Source organism: Drosophila serrata, unplaced genomic scaffold (assembly GCF_035046125.1).
Source record: "Drosophila serrata isolate PLE 108 unplaced genomic scaffold, ASM3504612v1 contig_382, whole genome shotgun sequence".
In the NCBI taxonomy this organism is placed as follows: Eukaryota; Metazoa; Arthropoda; class Insecta; order Diptera; family Drosophilidae; genus Drosophila; species Drosophila serrata.
In genome coordinates, this window is record NW_028257280.1 from 9689455 (window position 1) to 9704498 (window position 15044).

Here is a 15044-nt window from a genome sequence, read left to right on the forward strand (position 1 = left end):
GAACCATGAGTTAACCAAATGAAGCGAACCCAAAACAAAAGTCGAAAAATAACGTTAGCATAAGCCAACAACAACTGCAGTGAAGAATTAATAAATAAATAAAATCAAATTACATGTTTTTCAAATAGATTGTGGAGTAAATGGGACTCCCAGTTAGGGGGATTGGTTAGATAACCTATGTATCTCAAGGAGATTATGGAATATTCAAGTTGTCCCCAGGTATTAGTCATACTTTTCTGTTGTGCATACCTTAACATTTATTTAATTGCTACAAAATCTATTTGTGTAGAAATATGTATTCTCTACAAATAGGGCTATTATTCCTATAGGTTTCAACCAATCAATTTCATAAAATGAATTACACATTTAATTATTCCCTTTATGAACACCCTATAATATATATTCCCCATAATATTTAGTAATTTATGGTTACTCTCCACTAATCCTTGACATATATCAGAGCATGTGTTTAGCATCGACTTCATTTAATAGATTCCTTAATTTATATCCCAATGTGAGGCATAAATTCCCACTTGCTAATGCCGCTGCCGCAAATATTAATTAACGATTGCCATTTTGGGCAAATTGATTTCATGGCTTGTCGCAAGGACGATTGGGGTTAGAGTTCGCACTTTTGGCTCAAGGCGTAGATGGAGATCCTTCCCCTTTTCTCCCCCAAAAAAGATCCTGGCATTTGCAATTTGCAGCGTGACCACGTAGCTGGAAATGTTGCAAAACGCCTTTAATTAAATTTAATTAATGCGGCAACAACTCAACGGATTATGATAATAAGCGCACACATAACGACACCATTTACGACACACACACACATAGACTAGCACATGTGTGCGAATAGGACGAAGGACGAAGGATGAGGGGTGAAGGACGAAACACATAGAAGACGGAGCCCAGACGATGTACCCATCCTATTTCTGAAACTGCGACAGCGTAATGGCAGCGTCAACGAGCCGAGTCCTTGCCAGAAACGGAAACGGAAGCCCCGGCCCCCAAATGGCTCATGTATGCAATAAAAGAAACTTTCGAAAACGTCAAAATGGCGTTCCAAAGATTGCCCCATTGATGGGGGGACTCGGTTTGGTGGCAAGTGGATGCTCCGGATGCCGGCTTCTCTGGGTTCACGGCGGATGTCGCCGACGCTCTCTATGCGGAGCACGTAGAGGAGCCGGGCATAAGTTAACATTTGGATGCTGTGTTATTGGAAAAGTTTTCCTGTGTCGCTCAAACTGCCCCAAAAGGCGATCATCGACGCGATAAGGCAAGCGCTTGAAATATATTTTATTTCATATGCCAAGCGAAATTGCTTCTAAGGCAAACTGTCCCTAGATTAATAAATAATTCCATAATTAAGAGGAGCCAAGAGTTCTTTTAACTTGTCTTAATGTAAATCTTCTTTTCAACACATGAAATAATCTAAAATTAAATGGCAATAAACAATTTCCCTCTTTGAGATTGTTCTTAAGTGAGTTCTTTAATTTTGTAACCTTATACAGGAACCGCACATTTGGCGGTTCCCATGATTTAAATCCATTGGAACACCCATTCCCGGCATATGTTTTATTCATGCTGTATGACTGTATCCACATTTACATCCACATCCACCACTTCTCCGCGATTCAGTGGCTCGGCGAATCCGCGGATGGCGTTAGTCGGCCGTGTAATTCTAATGCCGAATCGCACATAAACTCTGCTAGTTTATGGCATTCAAATTCGTTGGCTCTGGGCTGAGCGCGGCCGAAAAAGAATTACAATATTTTGACAGGGCAAACAAAGCCGCAAATGCCGAGCCCTGATCCTACTTTAAATTCCGTGGATGCTGCGGCATATGCGAGCCCTAATTACGGCGCATCGCAGATGTTGCCATCCAGGATTTCTGGATTTCTGCCGAACAAAATGGCTGCCAATTACCGAGCGCATTGCGTTTAATTGAAACATAATTTTGCATAAATAAAACAAGGCATAAAACACCCTGTTCGATGGCAATCCCCACCACCTAGGACATCAGGACATGGCATTAATGCCATTGCGAAGGGTGTGTTTGGTGTTTCCTTCGATTCTCTTTTTTTTGTGTTTTTGTTTAGCAAGTGCAAAAAGGGTCCCAATCCCAGTCGCAATCGAAAATGGTATCTCTTCCTCAGATGGTACGTCTCCCAGCTCACAGCTCATTGCGAATGCACAGGTTGATTTTATCCCCTGGCACTTTTTCCGGAAGAGATTGGCCTTCGTCCCCGACTCCATCTCGCTTTCCCATTTTCCGGGCAGGGGTAGGCCTTTATGGATATGTTGTCTTCTCCCCACCTCAGCCTTTTGTTGCAAAATTGCACATCCCGCCGCGCTGCTACATCATAATTTATTAACACGGCGAAATGAGTTTTTGCCTTTTTTGCCGGCACTCGCCGAGCGCAATTTTAAAGCCCACGGCGCACATTTATCACAATTTTCGCTTTTCAATATGGCAGGGAAAATTGAAAAGTGAAGTTTTCCATTCGATTAATTGAAAACTGCAAGGGCTGTGCTCGAAAAAATATGGCAGCTATCAAGTAATTAAAAAGATGCGAGGGGTTTGGAGGACTTTCAAGGGATTGTTATATCCTTCCATGCTACTACAATTTGGGTGAAAACTTAGTGAAGAAGTCATTTCCGACCCTATAAACCATATATATTCTTGATCAGAATCATCAGGCAAATTGATCTAACCATGTCTGGTCGAAAAATAAATTTTTGAAAATTTTACAAAATTTAAAAATTTTATAAGGGGTTACATCATTAAAATTGTCAAAAATTGGTAAAATTTTGAAAATCTTAAAAGTTAAACTTGAGTATGCAGATTTATTAGCCTAATAAAAACTAACATAGGACTGCTTTCCGAATTGAATTTAATGTATTTTTGGCTTAGTTATGAGATTTTTAAACTTTGATTTGTCGACTAAAATTGACATACAAAAATGTCGATAAATATTGCTTAAAAAAATGGGAATATTTTAAGCTTGGCTTCGACCGATTTCCGATTCGATCTTATAAATCCCTTGCTAAGCTTTGTTTTCGCTAAGTTTGTTTTCTTTTTATATTAATATCATATGTAATTATGCAGGCTGTGAGAAAAAACTTAAAGATAAAACACAAGATCAATTCAATATGTATATCCTTGCAGGGTATTATAGTTTCAGTCACAAGCCTGAAACTCAGTGAAGGAATCATTTCCGACCCTTTATATCATATATATTCTTGATTAGCATCAAGAGGAGAATCGATTTAGTCATGTGAGGAAGAAAAATAAATTTTTGAAAATTTGTCAAAATTTGAAAATTTTATAAGGGGTTAAATCATTAAAATTGTCAAGACTTGGCAAAAAATTGAATTTCTTTAAATTTAAAAGTGAGCATACAGATTTATTAGCCTAATAAAAACTTACATAGGAGCGATTTCCGAATTGAATTTAATGCATTTTTGGCTGAGTTATGATCGATTTAATATGAGGTCCCTTGACCCAATTTCATACTGCAAGGATAATTTATTTGCTGTTCTTTTTATTATTTTAAATTGTTATGAAATCTTGTCAAACCATTATAAAATATTTATTTATTTTAAAAGTATGCTTGTTACGATAAATACAAGTGCTGGCAATAGATTTGAGTGCGGTTTACAGTTCCTATTAAAGATTGTTATAACCAAAAACCCAATCCTAAGGCCCAAAAGTCTTCATCCCTGACCCCACAGTTGGACAGAAGAAGCCCAACAGACGGATTACTCCACAAAAGAGCGGCAGGACCTGTATATAAGCGCCATTTGCCAGGCCATCCTGCCGCCTTTATGGCGCTCATAAGACCCCATTGACATTAACACTAAATTTCAACTAAGCGATCTTCAATATATTATAATAATCCGCCAGGAAACCAACCGACAAATGTGCACCGCATTCAAATGGAACACAATCTTTTTAATACGAGCACCCCAGAGCCAAGCCACCCCCAGTTCCACCAAAACCCAGCCAACCCTGCACCCAACCGCCCAAAGAAAAGCCCTTCTCCACCCCAAGGATGGCACTTTCACAGCGGCTACTTAGGACGACTCCCTCGAATTCCAGGACCAAGGGCTGAAAGGGAAACTAGCACCGAGACTGAAACAGAAACAGCAGCGGAAACAGAAACACGTTGCCAACATTGCAAATTTTTGTTGATTTAATAAAATTGCACCCACGAGACTAATTTATATGGAATGTTGGTAGCCGAGAAGAGAGAGGCCGAATTGGTTTCAGGTACAACGTAGCCATCCTTGTTGGCTGCACAGTGGGATATATATTTAAAATATATCTAGTTCTGAATTAGTTTTGTGGGCATTTAGATACATGATTTGTTACTATATCTGCTCTGGTTAGTGTAGAAATATTTTATTTTTTTACTGTAATGCAGCTATATTTTATGGCTTTTATTTTCTTATATAAAATGTATTAGAGAAATGAAATTCTTGTACCATCACTTCGATAAAATCCCCATAACATATATAAAAACATCCCACTTTTGTAGCTAATTCCAAGGTTACTAACTCAAATTTCTTTCCAAGAATTTATGGCAGATTCTTGAAACTATCTCTCTAAAAAACATGTTTTAAAAAATGTGTTATTTGGCCTTGGCAGTCTGGCTAACTGCCTGATTCGATGATGAGCCTTTCCAATAATCTATAACCCATAACGCAGCGAGTGGCATGTGAGAAGCATGCCACAACCACTGTGCCAATGCCAGTTCCTGCTTGGCAACAATGCCCAAAAGGCGGCCCTTTGCTTTCACGGTGGCTTGTTACATTTTCGGAACTTCTGTTATCATTTCGAATTAAAGTTTGCCATCCCCATACCCCTGCCCTTGCCCATGCCCTCGTTTCACCTTGCCATACCATCCACCATTTTGGATGTGTTTTTTCTGTGTGTGCCGATGCCATTTGCTGATTTATATTGCATAATATTGCTGAGCTGAAAATTGCCTTGCTTATCGCCATCTCGTCGTGGAGCCCAATTGGCCAACTGGCACTCTCTGGGCCATAAACATAACCGCCTGCACCGACTCGACTCCAATTGTTTTGATCTGCCGGAATTTACGAGGTTTTCCCTCGCTTCGCCTACGTTTTCCCGGGAAAACATACGATGCTCCTCCTTCTCCCTACTCATACATCCATATCCATATCTAATCGACGACCAAGTTCCCTAGGCCGTTATCGATTTTGTTGTGCCAACTAACCGTTCTCATAATTTTTATGCGATCTGCTGGCCCTTTTCTTATTCCTTTTCTTTTATATATTTTTTTTGTTCAAAACGACCGCCTCTTTTGGCAGCCACTTGAACAGATGTCAGCGCGAATTTCTTGACTTTCACCCAATACAATCATATTTAATAAGGCGTTCTGTGAGATATATGTGCATGCTCCATACTGTTCCGTTGTTACCTGAACTCCGCCAGAGACGGAGAGGAAACCAGGCAAGGAGCGGCCGTGACGTATCTGTCAGATTACGGGAAGGTCGTAAAGTGTGGTGAGCGAGGATGACACAGAGACACGGCCATTGTGCTTGCCTTCCACACAAACATGGCAGTTGGCTCTACTTCTACCCTTCTTCTACCCCGGCTACCCCAACCCCGATTTGACCCCTGACCCACCACTGGTTATAATTTTAATTGCCAGGCCATGGGCATTCCACATTTGAAACTATGCCGATGCACAGGAAATAATTTGTTGGGATATTGGAAATGATACTTTATACATCATGAAACTTGAGTAGAGGAGTCTAAGTCATGAAATGCAATTGTAAATGATAATTTTATATTATCAAAATCCTTGCTTCACATGTTACATGTTACAATAATATTGTGTTAAATCTTCGTTTATAATTTCTGATTTATTATAAATTTCTTTCCGTGCCTCCATTGCTTCTGCCTTGCAATTGAACAACATTTACGACTGTAAACAGACGATGAACTGTCATCTATATCTTTTCACAGTACCGCGTCCCAAGTGCTTCCTTGGGAACCCAAAACGCCTCTCGAATTTGATCCTGGCGCTGGTGCAGCTTCTGTTCGGAGATCCAAGTTGACACTTGGCAATTTCCGCTAGCCCAGCGGACATCACCACATCGACATTGCCACCGCCATCGCCATCGTTGGCGACAGTTATGACTGCGAAAGGGACATTAAACTGACTTTTACGGCGGTAAACAGTTCATAAAACGAACTCTCACACCCAGATTCCCAGATGCACGTATGTGCCACTCGAAGAAGATGCTACCATATCCCATGGATTTCACTCCCAGACGCGTGTGCTCCGTAGGAAATTACGCATTCGAAGTGCAATTTATAAATCGCCTCGTTAAGAAACATTATTGCTCAACTGAAGATTATATGCTCAATTGCACTTTAAATTACTACTCCATTATCCTTTTGAAATTATTTAACTTAAGGTGTGAAGAGTGATGTATTTATAGCACAATTTCGGATTAGGAACCGTTTTAAACCAGTTTATTAATATGAACTATTGTTTTCTTTATGCATATAACAGCATCAATAAATGTCTTTATTTTAACATTTACCTTTGGCAACAAAAGTCAATTTTTAAAAAGACTCCATTAAATAACCTAATTACAGAGGCAATAAATGCTTTTGTTGCCATTGAAATACGCCTCTAAATTGAATATTATCATTCCACCTGGCTTCCCTGGCTCTGTATTTATTTTGATATGCAGATGAGTTTCGTTGAAGCGACAGAGAAAAGCACTAAATGCCATAGATATGCCGGCAGCTATCACCCAGTTTCCGTATCTTAAAGATATGCATTCATGAGGCTCGGATAACTCTTTCGCTTGAATCAATGGCAGGTTGATTTCGATCCAGAGATAGAGCGACATAGCGACCAAATTCCACGCCCTCGGGGAATCTCCTCGGATTACTCGATTACTGGGCCTTGGAGGTGGGTATCCCGTGCAATTCGAGAAGGGGAATCTCATCTCCCGCATTTTGTTCAGCGTCGGCCATCATGTGCATATTTTTATGTGGCAATGGGTTCCTCTGTCTCTCTACCTGTGCGTGTGATCCCAAGATGCAATTTATCTTATTTGTAGCCCCTTTATGGGCCATCTTGCTTTCGGCCTTTGTCTCGTCTGCTGGAGTCTTTTGTATTCGATTCCCCCTGCATTTTTCCCTTTGAGTCACGGGGTTTGGGATACGGCTTTGGGCTTGGGATTGGAATTGGACTTGGTCTTGGGTTTCTCTGTCTCTGTTTCTGGCCATGCGCCTCCACGCGTTCGGTTTCGGTTTTAATTTAAAACGGAATGGTGATTCCGAAGATACGAGACCGCGGCGAAGACGCAGACCACATGCCCCACACTTGGAAAAATTTAGTCTTTATTCTAGAGAGAAGAGTGTATATATTTTAAGTATCTCATTTATTAATTAAACAAGTATTATTAAACCTTTGCAGGGTATAATAATTTAATTCAGAAGCTTGCGAACCAGTGAAGGAGTCATTTCCGACACTATAAATCATATATATTCTTTATCAGCATCAACGGGAGAATTGATTTAGTCATGTTAGAAAGAAAAATAAAAATTATAAAATTTTTCAAAATTTGAAAATTTTATAAGGGGTTACATCATTAAAATTGTCAAAAATTGGCAAAAATCTAAATTTCTTAAAATTAAAAATGCAGTATGCAGATTTATAAACCTTATAAAAACTGACATAGGAGCGATATACGAATTGAATTTAATGCTTTTTTGGCTGAGTTATGAGATTTTTAAACTTTGATTTGTCGATAAAATTGTAACATTGATATTTTTTTATCAATAAGTATTGATTAAAAAAAATTCGAATATGTCAACTTGAGTTCTTTGCTATATATAAGTTAGTAAACTTTTAGTAATATAGTTTAAACTAATTCCAAAGAATAGAGTTGCCTTCAAATAAATGGATCATGAAATAATATGTTTATAAAATAGCAAAATAACTATTGTCTATTTAAAGACATTGACTACATTTTTATAATCTTTCAGTGTATTATAATTGTATTCAAAGGTCTGGAACTCAGTGAAGGAATCATTTCCGACCCCATAAATCATATATATTCTTGAACAGCATCAACTGGAGAATCGATCTAGCCATGTTTGAAAGAAAAATAAATTTATGAAATTTTTTCGAAATTTGAAAATTTTATAAGGGGTTACATCATTAAAATTGTCAAAAATTGGCAAAATTTTGAAAATCTTAAAATTTAAACTTGAGTATGCATCTGTTTAAGCCTAATAAAAACTAGCACAGAAACGCTTTCCGAATTAAAATTAATGCATTTTTGGCTAAGTTATGGTATTTTAAAAGCTTTAATTTATACAATTTATATAGCATGGAGATGCATTTTTTTTGTTGCTGCTTTAGTTACGAATTTTCTTCCCATTTTCTTTCAGTGCACCGTTCCTAATCCCATCCCCCTACCATCCTTTCCTGTCTCCATCTCCGCCCATGGCTCTGCGCGCTTCACTCGAAATGGAACGAATGACTTTGTCTGTGATAATTTATGGCCGCAAACCGAAAACTTGCACCACAAACTGGCACTGGCACTGGCAGTGGGATTGGGACTGGGACTGGGACTGGGACTGGAACTCTGACTGGAGCCCGGAGCCAACTTTGTGTCACTGCTGGCTGGCTCTGTCTCCTGGTCCTGCCTTATATACAGTATCTATATATATATGTACATATATATCCGTTGGCGCAAAACTTTTTGCCATGCGGTTTCGGATTACAGTTCTTAACCCTTTCGTGGAGCTGGGAGGCTGGGAATGTTGGTTTTTCGAAAATTCTGGGGAAAAGTTTCGCTGCGCTGAGCGCTCGAATTAATTAAAATTTTAAATCGCCCCTGTAACTGTTCTTGACGTGGCCAAGTTCGTGTTGGAGCGGGTCTGTGTATTCAATTCGGATTGGATTTAATTCAATTCCATATGCAAATGTCGCGCATGTTAGCTTGATTATGTGTTAATCTCATTGGGTTTTAACTCCCCAGCACTGCCCTGCCCTGACTTGCCCCTCGTATTGGGGACTTCAAGATGTCGTAGGCACAAATTTATCGCGGCCATTAATTGTAACATAAATTTATTTTATTTTAACATTTCGCATCGCCGTCGTTATCGAAGGCGCATTATACTTATAAGACGGCATTTAGCCGGAGACGAAACAGAAACGATACAGAAACTGACTGGCTGACTGCAAGGCCCGGTTTTGAAGCTGAAATGGAAACTTGTTTCTGAAAAACCGTTGGCGGCTTTTATTTCAGCCAAACTGCCAATTGAATCATTTTTATGTGGCTCATTTAAAGCGCTGAAATACTCGCCCCACATCCCCAGCTGTCGTCTGGGCCGATTGGCCGCAGTAACTTTGCATCCGACGGATACAGATACTGGCACAGCCTCAGACGATGGAGGGACAGAAATGTCTCTGTCTCAAACGAAAAAGAAGAAAAGAAAAATGTCGTAGGAGCCATTAGCTTTATCTGTCCAGATAAGCTAAACTGGTTTGTCTTTCAACTTTGGAATCCAGCACTTAAGATGATTTACGAACTTCTGCGGAAATAAATTGTAGTAGCCATCAATCGAAGTTTTGAGTTTAATAAATCATACTTTTAAGTTTATATTTATTGCTTATTTAATTTTGATTATGGAAGCATTTGATTATCAAGAAATATCTCATATTTAAGATACTAATGAAGTCTACTCAACTTTTACTTGATGTCATTCTCTTTTTCAAAATATCAATTGGCTTATTCATCATTCGTTTCTAATACCTCCTTCTATATCTACAAGTAATTCAAATGTTAATATTCATATCCCATTAGAACCAGTTTCAATAAAATCAAGACATTGTCTGTGCTAGCAATAAATTGCTTTAATTTAAATTGATTGAAGTTATTGCGGAGGCACAAATGAAGTCGCAAATTTGTACAAATGCAATTCGCGCATTTTCAAGATACAATCAGCGCCGCAATTGAGGTGATTTTATTTCTCGACTCAGTATGGATTTTATTTATATTTTATTGGCACCGAGGTTATAATCGGGCACATAAAGTGCACGTTTTGATGAGCTGATACATTTCATGGAACGATAATATCGAAGGGGAGGTGTGTGTGGCTAATTAACTCCTTCCCAAACGGGAGTGCCACGATCGGAACATCCAAATTTTGACGGCTATCATATTTGTTTATTTAAATGATGTGGTGTATTTTCCTTGTATTACTCATTTGTTCTTATCTTTTTACTGCATTTTGTTGTCTAATTAAGTAAGAACCACTTTAGTGGAAGATATTTTAACCGAGAACCGAAGGCTACAAAAGAAGAAGTTTATTTGATACACTCAGAAAAAAGGTGGTCCTCAAAATAAAACTTTATTAACAATTTATTGCTTTCAATTAAGTTTTTCCAGAACTTCAAAATTTACAAAATATACAAATACTTTGTGGCTTACATTATATAAAATTTATGGATAAATAGACTACTAAAAATTCTCCTGCAAATTTAACAATTTTTTGAATAAACTTAATAATTAATTATTTATTTTATTGTTAACACATTTTTAATAAGAATAAATTATTAATTGCACAAAGTACTTAAAATGTTGTTTTCAATGATCAAGTAAATAATATTTATAAACAAGAACCCATATATTTTTTTTCTGTACAAAATTACTATACTATAAATACTATACTATAAATCTTATTTGAAAACTTATCGAATAAAATGAATTTCCTTTTCAAATTCTAATAAAGCGCTACTGGCGGTTGTTTTTGTTTAAATTTATTTAAACACGAACCACTTCAGATGTTGCAATTATTGATGCAGCGCTCCTTTTGGAAGGTACCTCAACTATCGCTACTTTTTAAACCGGTTCGAGCTGCAGCCATCTCCCGCCAGAGGGCAAATGCAAGTATTTTTATAGTTTAGTATTATTTCTTAAGTTCTAAAAGGTTTGAGTATTGGCTCGAAATTAAACATTTAAATGTTTAAAAGCGAAGCTGTTTGTTTTTTACCAAGCAGTGTGGCAGCATGGCTTGGTTTGAATATGAATTTATTTTTCCAAAAATATTCCGAAGCAGTTACAGAAAAATAGTAATGGGAAAAGGGAATATAAAAAGGGAAATTTAAATTATAATTTATATAAGTAGTTTATTTGATTCCAATTCAACAACCACAGCGATCGATAAAGAGCGTTGTAGCTTTTCTATTCACAATCAACTGTCGATATCTATTTTCTGCCAGTTTTATATATTCATTTATTTTTATAGCAAACTATATTAAGGGCGGTATCGGTTTTATAGTTGCCGCGGGAACAAATTCTTAGGCATATTTAGGTACTTTTTGAGTTCAATAATTTATATTTTAATTCTTATTAAATAATTATAAAACAAAACAAACTTAGGAAAACAAAAGATTTGAAGTTTGCCATTTTAACAGGTGACCTAATTTTAAATCGATCATAGCTCAGCCAAAAATGCATTAAATTCAATTCGGAAATCGCTCCTATGTTAGTTTTTATTAGATTAATAAATCTGCATACTCAATTTTAAATTTCACGACTTTCAAAATTTTACAAATTTTTGACAATTTTAACGATGTAACCCCTTAAAAATTTTCTAAATTTGAAAAATTTACAAAAATTTTTTTTTCTTCCATACATGGCTAGATCGATTCGATTTTGGATTCTGATCATGAATATATAATATATATATATAATATATATATATTATATATGAATTATAAGGTCGGAAATGATTTCTTCACTGCGTTTTAGATATTTGAATAAAATTAAAATACCCAGCAAGAGTATAAAAATGAAGTCAATGTCTAAATAGACAACAGTTAGTCTGCTATTTTATAAACATATTATTTCATGATCCATTTATTTAAAGGCAACGCTACTCTTTGGGAGTAGTTTGAACTTTGCCACTAAAAGTTTACTAACTTATATATAGCAAAGAACTCAAGTTGAAATATTCGCATTCTTTAAATCAATATTTATTGATATTTATTTTATATTTTAAATCAAAGATTAAAAATCTCATAACTCAGCCAAAATGCATTAAATTCGATTCGGAAGTCGCTCCTCTGTTAGTTTTTATTAGGTTTATAAATCTGCATACTGCATTTTTAATTTTAAGAAATTGAGATTTTTACCAATTTTTGACAATTTTAATGATGTAACCCCTTATAAAATTTTTAAATTTTGAAAAAATTTCAAAAATTTATTTTTCTTCCAGCACATGGCTTAATCGATTCTCCTGTCGATTCTGATTAAGAATATATATGATTTATGGGGTCGGAAATGATTTCTTCACTACGTTTTAGACTTTTGAATAAAAAAAGACCTTGAAAAGGGTATGCCCAAATAAATATTATTTAAAAACAAAAACGGCTCAAATATTTTATATAATATAATTCCTTAAGCTGTCGTGAGAGTTAAAATTAGTTTTAGCAATCTTCCAAGCCTTTTTTAAGCCATTCTTTCGTCCCGGGTGGTCGCTTTTATTAAGATAAAACCCGAAATCCAACGAATGTGGCCAAGAGGGAACCCATGAGCAACGACGCCATTCGGAAGAGCGTTAAATGGATTTACGACCCCGAAAAAGACAGCTGGAATATTGGGTAAATAAACTCGTTTTAGGCCAGGCCACTCCTCCGCCATCTGGGCCTGGTCTGAACTCCGGACCAATGCAGAATTCGGCCCTCGCATTAGTTAGTCGCTCGCAGGTATTTATTTTTTCGTTTTTTTTTGTAAGTCACTTGGCGGGGACAAAGGTCGTAATTAACGGGGAAACATCGGACATCGCGACACCGACGTTTTTAAAACCCCTCAACGCCATAATTAATTTCGAGCATTGCAACATGTCAGCAACATTGTCGGTCGGTTCTGTTGAAGTTGTTCGCCGTATTATGTCGTGTTCATTAGTTCAGGTAGAAACCACTCTGCCAATGACAGCGATGATGAAGTTGACTACCGAATTTATTATGGTCGGATCGAGCAGGTTAACTATAATGTTTGCTATCGCCTTCCATCTGTCCCGGCGTTAGAGTATTTGTGGGGGCGGAAATCTTGATGGGGTTTCGTTTTTCGAGCTAATTATCAGGTCTTACAACTGATGATCTTGTTATTCTTCAGTAATTAAGATGTAGTTGTACATTACTTATGAGTCTATGTAAAAATTACAATACTTTTTGTTTATATATATATTATTTTCTACATATTGATAATAAATAATATCAAAAATGAAACCATGAAATCGTTGATTTGTAGTTTACTGTAAAATAGTAAAAAGTGATCGCTGCTTTTATTAAGATTCATTCAGATGTACTTAACATCAAAAATGATTATCTGAAGTACATAATTTACTTCCGATTTCTCTGAAATACTTTTCTAAAAAATATATAATATATACTCTCAATTTTATATAAAAGATACTACACCTTAGCCCCAAAAATGTAGAGCATCAACCTCGGAATGCAGCCAAAGGATAATGCTCTTTTTAATTCGCTTCCGAATTGCACATTCGCCACGGCATTAAAATGCCACCAAAAAAGAATCAACACGACATTTGCGCCACTTGAATTTTCATGTATTTTTTCTTCCCAGGCTTTCGTGGACCAACTGGATCTTGATTAGAATTCTCAAATATTTATAAAAACAGGCAGCCCCCGAGAAGTCAGGTGTGTGGGCGTGGCAATGTGAGCTCTGGGGAATTTACATAGAACACAAATAAATGAAACTAGCGCTAGTCGGGCACAATTCGGGTTATGAAATTAACATTTTGGGGGGTCGGGCGGCTCCCCTGGCGACCCCTTTTCCATTGCTGAGGCAGCACTTTCAACTTGGCCGCAACTAAAAATGCGAAAAGTCGACAAAAAGTCTAAAAAGTTTTCCATCCACATTCGGAGCTGCTGCGGATCTCTCGCTTTGGCCAAACGAAATGAAATTTTCAGTTGAGTTGCCACAGGACGACCCAAGGATGAGGATTCTGCTGAGTTTGCCAGTGCATTGGAGCCTGAAACAGCAAACTGGGAGCTAAAAGGATCCAGGGTCCGAGACGAGGACGAGAACGAGAACGAGAACGAGGACGACGACGACAGTCGACACATTTAACGATTATTGCCGGCCATTAAAAATAACAAGCAAAACTTTTGCGCATAAAGCCGCTTCGGGGATTCATTCAACGGCGAGCGAAACTCCTTTGGCATTGCTTTTTCCTTTTGCCGAATCCTTTCGCGATTGCAATTGTTGATCCTTTCGCAACTGCCGGCTCTTCAATTCGCTTTCGGACCGCTTTCCCTCTACAAGTTTGCACTCGAATCGCCAAAGTTTAAATTCAATTGGAGAGGAGTGAACGCTTTTCCGAATTTGCCTAATCAAAAGGTTTTTCCGGGGAAAAGGAATTCGATTTGGGCAACTTGACAGGCTGTAATGTGAATTTAGTAACAATTTTTAAAGCTCAAACATATTGTTCACTTAGATATTACATAGAAAATATATATTACTTTAATTTATTTATTTATTTAGTAACCCAAAACACTGCAAGATGGCTTCTTCAGCTTCCTTGTAAATTTCATAAGAATAAAGGACTTCCAACAATCCCATATGTTCTCGTGATAGCTATATGTACCTCCCTTCGTCTTCCTCGAAGGTTCATGCACGATAAATGGCTGAGGCACTTGGCAATCGAATCACGTATCGTTCATGTTTGGTGATTATAAAGTTTTAATGAATACGCACCACTTGTCCCGCATGGCAACTGCCACGCCCAAAAGGAGTTCCTCCCGGACTTCTCCCCCTTCCTCCCACAGGAAAAGCAAGCATGTGCAATGGCATTTTATTTTTACAATGGCTTCGTGCAGGGAAGGATGCGTGCGACTTAAGGATATTAACACGTACGGAGTGTGTACCATCGATGCTGATGTGCCAGCATCCAATGTATGTTCTCGCCAGGCATAAATATGAATGCCTTCTGCTCCTGCTTCAGGTTT